This window comes from Orycteropus afer, unplaced genomic scaffold, assembly GCF_000298275.1.
Source record: "Orycteropus afer afer isolate SDZICR_OR568_19922 unplaced genomic scaffold, OryAfe1.0 scaffold01204, whole genome shotgun sequence".
Taxonomy (NCBI): domain Eukaryota; kingdom Metazoa; phylum Chordata; class Mammalia; order Tubulidentata; family Orycteropodidae; genus Orycteropus; species Orycteropus afer.
The window spans coordinates 188,133-198,360 of record NW_006922791.1 but is presented as its reverse complement, the minus strand read 5'-3'; the positions used below and the strand labels follow the sequence as shown (position 1 = coordinate 198,360).

General features: G+C 35.0%; 1 pseudogene; it reads right to left on the bottom strand.

The window, feature by feature from the left end:
• Positions 1-2,989: 2,989 nt before the first annotated feature.
• On the bottom strand, positions 2,990-3,959 carry LOC103213002 (annotated as a pseudogene).
• Positions 3,960-10,228: the final 6,269 nt, after the last annotated feature.

The following is a 10,228-nucleotide window of genomic DNA, read 5'->3' as shown; positions in this document are numbered from 1 at the left end:
AAAAAAAATGTAAATAAACAATGGCAGAAAACTTCCCAATATGATGAAAAAAAGAACTTCTTTAAGTAACATGCTAAACAAACTCCAAGTAGAAAAATATATAAATAAGGCCACAATGAGGAACATTATAATCAAATTTGAATACCAAGGAAAGAAAGAAAATTTTGAGCACAGCATAAGAGCAGTGAAGAATCCCATACAAGGAATCTTTAATAAGATGAAATGCTGATTTCTCCCCAGGAACCATACAGACAAAAAGGCAGTGGGATGATATATTTAAGGTACTGAAAGAAAAAGACTGTCATCCAAGGATATTATATCCAGTACATTCTCATTTGAAAATTAGGGTGAAATTAAGACAGGGTCTGATAAATAGTAGCTAAGGAATTTGTTACCACCAGAACATGCCTGCAAGAATTGGTAAAGTGTGTCCTTCAGAAGGGAAAATAAGAACACCTGGCAGTTACTTATGGTTGTACCTTGTTGTTATTGCTGTTGTTGATGTTGAATCGGCTCACGATTCATGGCAGCTCCGTGTGGCATGGAATGGAGCTTCCCTTCATATGGTTTTCTTGAGTGTAATCTTCTTGGCAGCAGATAGAGAGGCCTTTATCCCATGGAGAAGCTGGATGTGTTTGAGCTGTTATCTTTTGGTTGACAGCAAATCACAAACTGCTTGCACCACCCAGGCTCCTTGAAGTTATTTATACAGGGAGTAAAAGTTAACCATTAATAGAAAGTTTGACATCTATACAACTAGATGGAAGGTGTTGTGCAATAGAGAGAATCAATAAAACTAAAGTTGGCTTTTTTTTTTTTCTGGTTAGCAGTCAAGTGCCTTAGGCACTACACTACCAGAACTCCTTTCTGATTCATAGTGATCCTTTAGGGCAGAGTATAACTGTTCCATAGGGTTTCCAAGCCTTTTAATCTTTGTTGAGTCAGACCACCTAATCTTTCTCCCACAGAATAGCTGGTTGGTTGGAACTGCCAACCTTTTAGTTGCTTGCCCAATGCTTTAAAAAACAAAGCCATCAGAACTCCTTATGTATCTAGATACCCACTGCCATTGAGTTGATTCTGACTCGGAGCAACCCTCATTGGGTTTCCAAGGCTGTACATCTTTACAGAAGTAGATTTTCCCATCTTCCTTCCACAGAGAAGCTGATGGGTTAACCACCAACCTTCTGATTACAGTCAAATGCCTTAGGCCCTGAACCGCCAGAGCGCTTTATATTTCTAGATAGTAATCAAACATTCAAAGCAACAAGTGATATTTGTTTTATTTCATATTTGTTATAATATGAACCACTGTGTTATTATATAGAAAGAGTCCCATGGGACAGAGAAGGTCAAATAATTCTTTATTAAGGGAAAGATGTTTGAGCTAAAGTATATAGAGTGAAAGATTATTGACTTGAGACTTAAATAAACTATTTTTTCATATTGACTTGAGCAAACAACAAATGATTCAACTCCGTTTATTCTCACAATATGGTTTAGCAGACTTTACTTACAGGTTAATTTCACAGCAATTCCTGTGGTTTAGCCAAGTTGACACACAGCACCAACTATCACACTGTGGCTTCAAATTGTGTAATTTGAAGATAAAATGTTTGTATTACATTTCTGAAAATTAGAGCTGAGAGGAATTTTAAGTATAGATTTAAACAACACTCCACTGTCAACTATTTCCTTTTTTCCAACATAAAGATATCAATTATCTTTGCATAACTGATCAGAAGGTACTAGAAATTGATGCTACGAACTTTATTAGTGTACATTTCAAAGTCATGCTTAAGAATTGGCTCTTAAATAAGCATCCCTTTGATTGCCAGGTTGGTAGGATTTATTGTGTTATAATCACATGATAACAACCAGTTGTAGGAAAAAAAGTAAGTTTTATTGCATGAAACACACACACACACACACACACATATATATGTATATATATTCTTTTAATGTCAATATTTTAGTCAAATATTGAAACAAACAATTAAATTATGAGTTGGCATAAACAGGAGAAATTGGGATGATTTCCATGAAATTGGGAATCTTTTCTGTGCTCTAGGTCACACCCACTGATCCTCGTGTTTTACACATAATGACAAATTTAGGGTTGTTCTCATAGTTAGGTAATGAAGGCAGAGGTAAGCATTCAACTCTATCTATCCATTGAAAGATTTCTTAATCATGGGCTACTGTTGAAGATTCAGGACAAACAGCAGCCAGTTGTATATTATTCTCTTCATGTTTTATTCTAATGAGCCTTACGTATACTCTCAATAAATATTATGACCTGGTATCTTGGTATTTTCAGAATGAGTCTAATCTCTGTGACTGGGACAGTGGCGAACAAAACTGTAGTGATGGAAACACAATTTATGATGTTGAGCCAAGTAGAGGAAAAAGCATATCCAAAGGCCTAGATGGATGTGAGCATGTGAGAAGATCAGGATAATCTTTGGGAGATCCTTCCAAGGAATGTCAGAAAAGGAAATTAATTTCTAAATGTTTGCTGAACCTTGTGATAAACAATGTGAGAATATGTAAAGTCATAGATTACAGCATCATTATAGTAAGCACAGTTGCGGTTCAAACCCACCAGCCACTCCTCGGAAGGAAGGTTGGGCAATCCTACTTTCGTAGTGATACTGCCTCGGAAACCCAAGGAGGGGTCGCTATGAGTCAGGGCTGACTCGACGGCACATAACAACAACAACAGCAATCACACATATACATGCATCAAGACTGTTTAATATGGTTCTATTTTAAAATGATTGTATCGGTCTATAAAAGATACAATTGATCTGCAGCTGTAAAATTCTGCAATGAAAAGTTGAGTAATGCTTTATTTGGAAGTATTCTAAGATATTAAGGCACTGTGAACTAATAGCCAGACACTTGTTTCTCTAGTTTCAAATCATAGAAATATGGACTGACATTCAGCATTTTTTTTCCATTTTATAATGCTAAAAATATACTTTATTTATGAACCAATTTCTATCAAGCAATTTTTTCATTGCTTCTTTTACATCCTTGTTCCTCAAGCTGTATATGATGGGGTTCAGCATGGGAATAACAACAGTGTAAAATATAGATGCTATCATGTCATGGTCCAAAGAATAGCTAGAATTTGGCCTTACATACATGAAAAGGATTGTTCCATGGTAAATTGACACTCCTGTTAAGTGAGAACCACAAGTGGAAAATACTTTTCGCCTCCCTTCAGCAGAACGCATCCTAAAAATGGCCAACACAATGAAAGCATAGGAGATCAGGACAATCAGGATGGTGACTACCTCAACAGAACCTACAACGTAGAAGAGTAGAAGCTGGTTGATGTGAGTGTCAGAACAGGAGAGAGCAAGGAGTGCAGGCATATCACAAAAGACATGTCTGATTTCATTGGATGCACAAAAGGAGAGGCTGAAGGTTGCTGTTGTGTGTAAAATACCATGTAAAATACCACCAACATAAGAAGCAGTGATGAGTGACACATAGACTCTGGGTGACATATTAACTGAATAGAGAAGTGGGTTGTAGATTGCAACATAGCGATCATATGCCATTGCTGCCAAGAGGAAGCATTCTGTGGTCCCCAAAGTGACAAAGAACAGCATCTGTGTAGCACATCCGAGGAATGAAATGACTTTATGCTCTGTCAGGAAATTTATCAACATTTTTGGGGTTATGGCTGAAGAATAGCAGGCATCTAAGAAAGATAATACACTCAGAAAATAGTACATTGGGTTGTGGAGTCTGGAATCAATCACTACTAATAAAACCAGTCCCAGATTCCCTACCAGAGTAAAAATATAGATTGCAAGAAATAGTAGAAAGAGATAGACTTGAAGCTCAAAATCATCTGTGAAACCCAGTAATATAAACATGGTGACTTCGGTGACATTCTTCAACTGAATCCTGTATGGATCCAGTTCTGATGACAACATTGACATTTCAGTTGGTATTTTAGGTCCTATGTGCAATTGGAGTCTCTTAGTGGTGTAAATGGTTAATGGGCTTGGTACTAACTGAAAAGGTGGTTCTTCAATTCAACCCAGAGCCAACTCAGAAGAAAGGACTGAGTGTTACTTAAAACCAGCCATTGAAATCTGTATGGAGCATAGGTCTACTCTGACACACATGAGATCACCTTGAGTTGGAATCAACTAGATATCAACCAGTAAAGGCAATATTCTGTGGAACAGAGTACAGCTAAACACAGCTTCATGTTTGTCTCTTAAAAGGGCATAATAATATCCTACTCAGTTATGGGACAGGCGGTGACCAAGTAGTGGACCCATGTGGATATAATTTCCTGTAGGAATAAAAAGAAAGAAATGCTTTCATTCATTTATTGGTTGAAACTTCATGTGAAAAATAAGTAAGTAAATAAACAAACCTGATCATTTATGTTGTTCTCAAATTAAGGTATTTTAGAATTCACAAAGAAAAAAGAGCAAAGGCATTTTCAAATTCAGAAATATTACACATGAAAGTACACACTACACATCTTAAATTGTCTACAGTAGCGTGAAGGCCTTTCTTAATGTTCACATGTATGCAATCAGAGCAATAGCATGTATCTCACAAGACTCTTAAATTTAAGTGATAAAAACTTTTTGAAACAAAGTTAACTTTGAAATGTTCTCAGAGGACTAAAATACAGATGAAGTTAGATTTACCTTTCAAGTTGTCTTAAAAGACACTTTCGTTTATTCTGTCCTTACTATCTCATTCACCAACCTTTCACTTCTACAAAAATGAAAAAAATCTATTATCTAAATATTTTGCACATTAACAACGTATGTCTGGTCGTAAAACTGCAGAGGTGCTAGGTGGGAATAATGCTGTCTGTGATCCTCAAGATCATGTATCAACTTGGCTGCGCCAGGATTCTCAGTGGTTTGGCAGTTACGTAATGGGATAATTTGGTAGGTAGGTAATTATGTGATCATCCTCTATTTTGTGATCTAATGTGATCATTCTTCATTTTCTCATAACACCGATCTTCAGGTAAAGTTCTGCTCTTTGAAATTTTATCATATCAATAACTGAAGACTGTATGTATTTCTTTGTGACTCATACAGTTTATATAAAACTCTCCAGAAAACACACAAAAATATCTTGTAATTATTTTAACTTTCTTTGAATTTTTTAATGTTAATTCATAAAATTATTAATAAAGTCACAAAATAATCAATAAAGATATACCCATTTATTCTTTGGTCATCAAAAAAAAAAAAAAGTATATTTCTGTTTTAAATACCTGCATTCTCTTTCTCTCTTTCTCTCTCCCTCCCACCTTTTGTCTATCTGTCTCTCTTTCAAGAATCCATGGACCATGAACTAAAATATTTCCTGGAGAAAATCAAGGACAAAATAGAAATTGGGTAGGTAGAAAGAAGCACAGTGAAAGAAAATTTAAAATATGCAAATGAATTTCAGAAAAAAAAAAAAAATCATCTCATGCCAATATAAGCTTGGAAAAGGAAAATCATCTTTCTTGTACCAAAGAACAGAGATAAGACAGACATAATTTTTTAGACATCATTTGTTCAATAACATGACCATGCTATTCCTGCAGAGGGCTCATTTATGAAACATATTAACATCATATATTAAATTAACTTCTGGGTATATGTGAAAAGTGTATACTACTTAAATATGATTTCCACATTTTATTTCTCTAAAACAAAATAGAGAATTTCAAAATATTTTTTCTCATCAAAACATCAAGCAACGAATAATCTCCAAACCAAAAGTTAAAACGTTTTTCTTTTAGTTACACAAGTTTCTTCCTTACCCTAAACCTATGTTAAAACAGTATTTTTAAATTCAATAAACCCTAATATTCTATGATTTAAAGAGTCATATTAATGCATCTCTGTCACTGTATTATGACCTTGGACCTGTCAGTAAAACACTAGGGTGCTGTGCTTAAATTTTCCTGATACACTTGATGATGAAATTTGCAGGCACCCTTGATGGGCTGATCTTGTGTATAGAGCAAGAATGTGATTTATGAAGGAAGGTATAATTTATGGCAAATCAAGCATCATTAGAGCAGTTATCTATTTCACTATAGGGATTTGGAGACTTGATAAAGGAAAGGAAAAATTATGGGGTTTAACTACTTTATCCAAGCTTCTTCGCACAGGCATTTCTGTTAAGAAATTTGTACAGAAATTAGAAATGTTTATTTTTAGTGGCAGAGCCCATGGATGGTATGAATGGTTAAGACATCTAGTTGCTAACTGAAAAGTTGAAGATTAAAATCCACTCAGAGCATGTCAGAAGAAAGACCTATTGATACACTTCTGAAAAATCAGAGGTTGAAAATCCTGAGGAACACAGTTTCACTCTGACACATATGGGATCACTGAGGCAGATCAACTCACTGGCAAATGGTTGCATGTGTTTATTATTAGTGATTTCACTTTAAGAGGCTGTAGAGGCTAGGAGCACAAAAATACAGGTACTAACTTTTGTATTTTATTTTATTTTTAACAAAACACTGTTTCATCAGTAAGACTAAGATAAAATTAATTCCCCAATTCTTATACAGTTACATAGTTAGAAAACATAAAGTAACAGAAGTCCATGAGAATAGTCCTACAAACACTTGGCTCGAGAAGAATGAAAGCTATGATGCTAATGGCCACCACATAGTATTAAGTGGATTCTATGGGCTAGGAATTTTGTGTTCATTACTGTATATAAATCATATAGAACACTGAAAACTAAATAATTTAGTATTCATATATCAGAAAGAGAACAGAGGACAAGCTAGATATAAAATTTTGCCAAGGTCACACTGATGGTTACTACCAGAGCAAATATTCACCCAACATTTCTCTGATTCTACAGTCTAAGATATTTCCACTTTTCTAACCCCACTATGTCGTATCTTACGTCTTGTATCATCATCCCCAAGAAATAACACAAAATTACAACGTTACCTACTTGAATTACTCTTTAAAGTCATCTAGATCATATACAACAGAAAATTTCATCTATATACATGTGTGTGCTCTGGCGGTGTAGTGCTTAAGGTATTTGACTGCTATCCAAAAGGCTGGAGATTCAAACCTACCAGCCACTCCTCAAAAGGAAGATTGGGCAATCTACTTCCGTAAAGGCACAGCCTCAGAAACCCAAGGAAGGGGCACTATGAGTCGGAATCAATTTGACAGCAGTGAGTTTGGTTTTTTTTGGAGTTTATGTATATGTATATGTGTGTCTGTGTGTCTGTATATATATATACAGACATATATATATATACACACACACACAGACACACACACACAGATATATATGTTTCTAGAGAAAAATAAGTTTAAGAATAATTTTTCTACCTCCATGAGAAAATAATTATGATCCAAATTTGCATATGACCAAATGCTACTTGAAAGCTCGTTTTCTCTGTTTATTAATATCTCTGATTTTTAAATGTAGCCACTCAATTTGGCATCCCCTGTTCTGATTCCCATCCAGCAAGTAAATTAAAGCAAATTTCTAATTTACAAATCTACTCTCCTAATTATGTGGGTAATCCTTTCTAGTTTCTTTGCTATGTTCTCAGGAAACATTGAATTTTTTAATCCAAGTATTAATTAACTACAATCACCAAATTCAAATTTAAATATCAAGGTATATTCTGAAGTTGCAGAGTTAAGGTTCAAGCTTATAAAACACTTCATAAGGGATGAAAAATTTTTCATCTTACCTGTGGAACTGAACTGGTCACTCGATGAAAGTACACTATGATTATATTTGGATCCTTAACCAGCCTCTTGAGTTCCTCTTGAACTCCACAGAGGATGCACTAAGGAGAAGGTATGCTGTCTACTGGGACAGAAAAACAAAACAATTTTATTTTCTTTCCTGTGATAACAAAGAACGGTTCTGGAACAATGAGCTACTTAATGAAAATGATTAAATGAATCAGTTTGGCTTCTGGAAAATTGGTGGAAAACTGTTTGGTATAGGATTGAAAATAAACCTAACAATACAGAACATAGTCCTAGCTCTAATGCTAATTAGCTATGTGTCATTGGTTAATAAAATAAATTCCCTGATACCCAGTTTCCTGCTTCCGGGAGAACAACCTGCTTAATTCTCTCAAAATCTTATAAACAAGTATATAATTAAATAATACAAAAGCAATGTTTAACATATGTTAAAATTTCTAATTGTTTAAAAACATATTTCTATTTCACATCTGAATTATAACATCTTATAACTCTAACTACTGTGAGTCAGACATTGAGTCATTGAGATTTTAATACAAGCAATAAGATATTAACACACAATTATTCTGTAAATACAAGGATAGGAAGTTATAACAGGAAAAAAAAGAATTTTATACTGTTGTGTTAGTTGACATTGAGTCACGTCCAGCTTGTGAGCAACCTTGCCTACAACAAAGGAAAAACGGTCCTGCGTCATCCTTACAATCCTTGATGTGTTTGAGCCCATCATTGCAGCCACTGTGTCATTCCAAACCGTTGAGAATCTTCCCCTATTATGCTGAACCTCTACTATAAGCATAATATCCTTACACCAGAAGGGAACGTCCTTTCTGACAATATGACCAAAGTAGGTGTAATGAACTCTGGGCAAACTCACTTTTAAGCAGCACTCTGGGTGCACTTCATCCAGGACAGATTTATTCCTTCTTCAGGAACTTCATGGTATTATCAGTGTTCTTTATTGACACCACATTTCAAAGACATCTTTGAAGACTCTTCTTTGATCTTCCTTATTCATTATCCAATTTATACATGCACATGAGGCATGAAAGTACCATAGAGTGAGTTAGGCATACCTTAGTCTTCAAAGTAACATCTTTTCTCTTTAATGTTTAAAGAGTTCCCTTGCAATAGATTTACCCAGTGCAAGACAGCATCTGATTTCTTGACTGCTGAATCCATGGTTGTTGATTGTGGGTCAAAGTAAAATGAAACCCCAGATAACTTCAAAGTTTTCTCCATTTATTGTGATGTTGCTTATAGGTCCAATTATGAAGATTTTCCTTTTCTTTATGTTGAGGTGTAATGTATACTGAAGACTGTAGTTTTTGATCTTTATCAATAAGAGCTTTAAGATATCTTCACTTTCAGTAAGCATGGCTGTCATCTGCACCGCACAGATTGTTAATGATTCTTCCTCGAATCCTAATGCCATGTACTTCTTCAATAGTCCAGCTTCTCTGATTGTTTTCTCAGGACAAAGATTGAATAACCATGGTGAAAAAAATACAACCCTGATGTACACCATTCCTGATTTTAAACCATGAAGTATTGCCTTCTTCTATTCAAACAATAGCCTCTTAGTCTATGTACAACTTCCTAATAAGGTGAAGTGTTCAGGACTTCCCACTCTTCACAATGTTATCTGTAATGTGTTATGTTCCATGTGGTAGAATGCCTTTACATAATCAATAAAACACAGGAAAACATCTTTGCTTTCAGCCAAAATCCATCAGACATTAGTAGTGATATCCCTTGTTCCATGGCCTCTTCAGAATCCAGATTGAATTTCTTGAAATTCCTTGTCAATATATTGCTACAACCATTTTTTAAATTATTTTCAGGAAGATTTAACTTGTATAGAACATCAATGATAATGTTTGATAATTCCCACATTCTTCTCCATCAAGAGTTGAGCAGATTTTCAAAGGTCATCTTGAGAAGACAAAGTAAAGTATTATAATGAAAAGTTCAAAGACCTAGAGTTAAAAGATTCTTTCCTTGAATTGGGCACAGATATCAGTGTCTTCCAGGCAGTAGGCCAGGTATTTATCCTCCAAATTTCTTGGCATAAAGAAGTATGTGCCTCCAGCACTACATCCGTTTGTTGAAACATTTCAGTACATACTCTGTCAATTCCAAGAGCCTTGCTTTTTTGCCAGTTCTTTCAGTGCAGCTTGGACTTCTTCCTGCAGTACCATTGGATCTTGATCATATGTTACCTCCTGAAATGTTTTAACTTTGACAAGTTCTTTTTGGTACAGGGATTCTATGTATTCCTTCCATCTTCTTTTTTATGCTTTCTGCATAGTTCAATATATTTAGTATATAAATATATATTTAGTATGAATGTATATGTGTGTGTGTGTGTGTGCGTGCATCTGTTGTGTGTGTTATGTGCCATCGAGTCAGACCTGATTCATAGCAACCCTTCCTTGGGTTTCTGAGGTGGTATCACTACTGAAATAGAT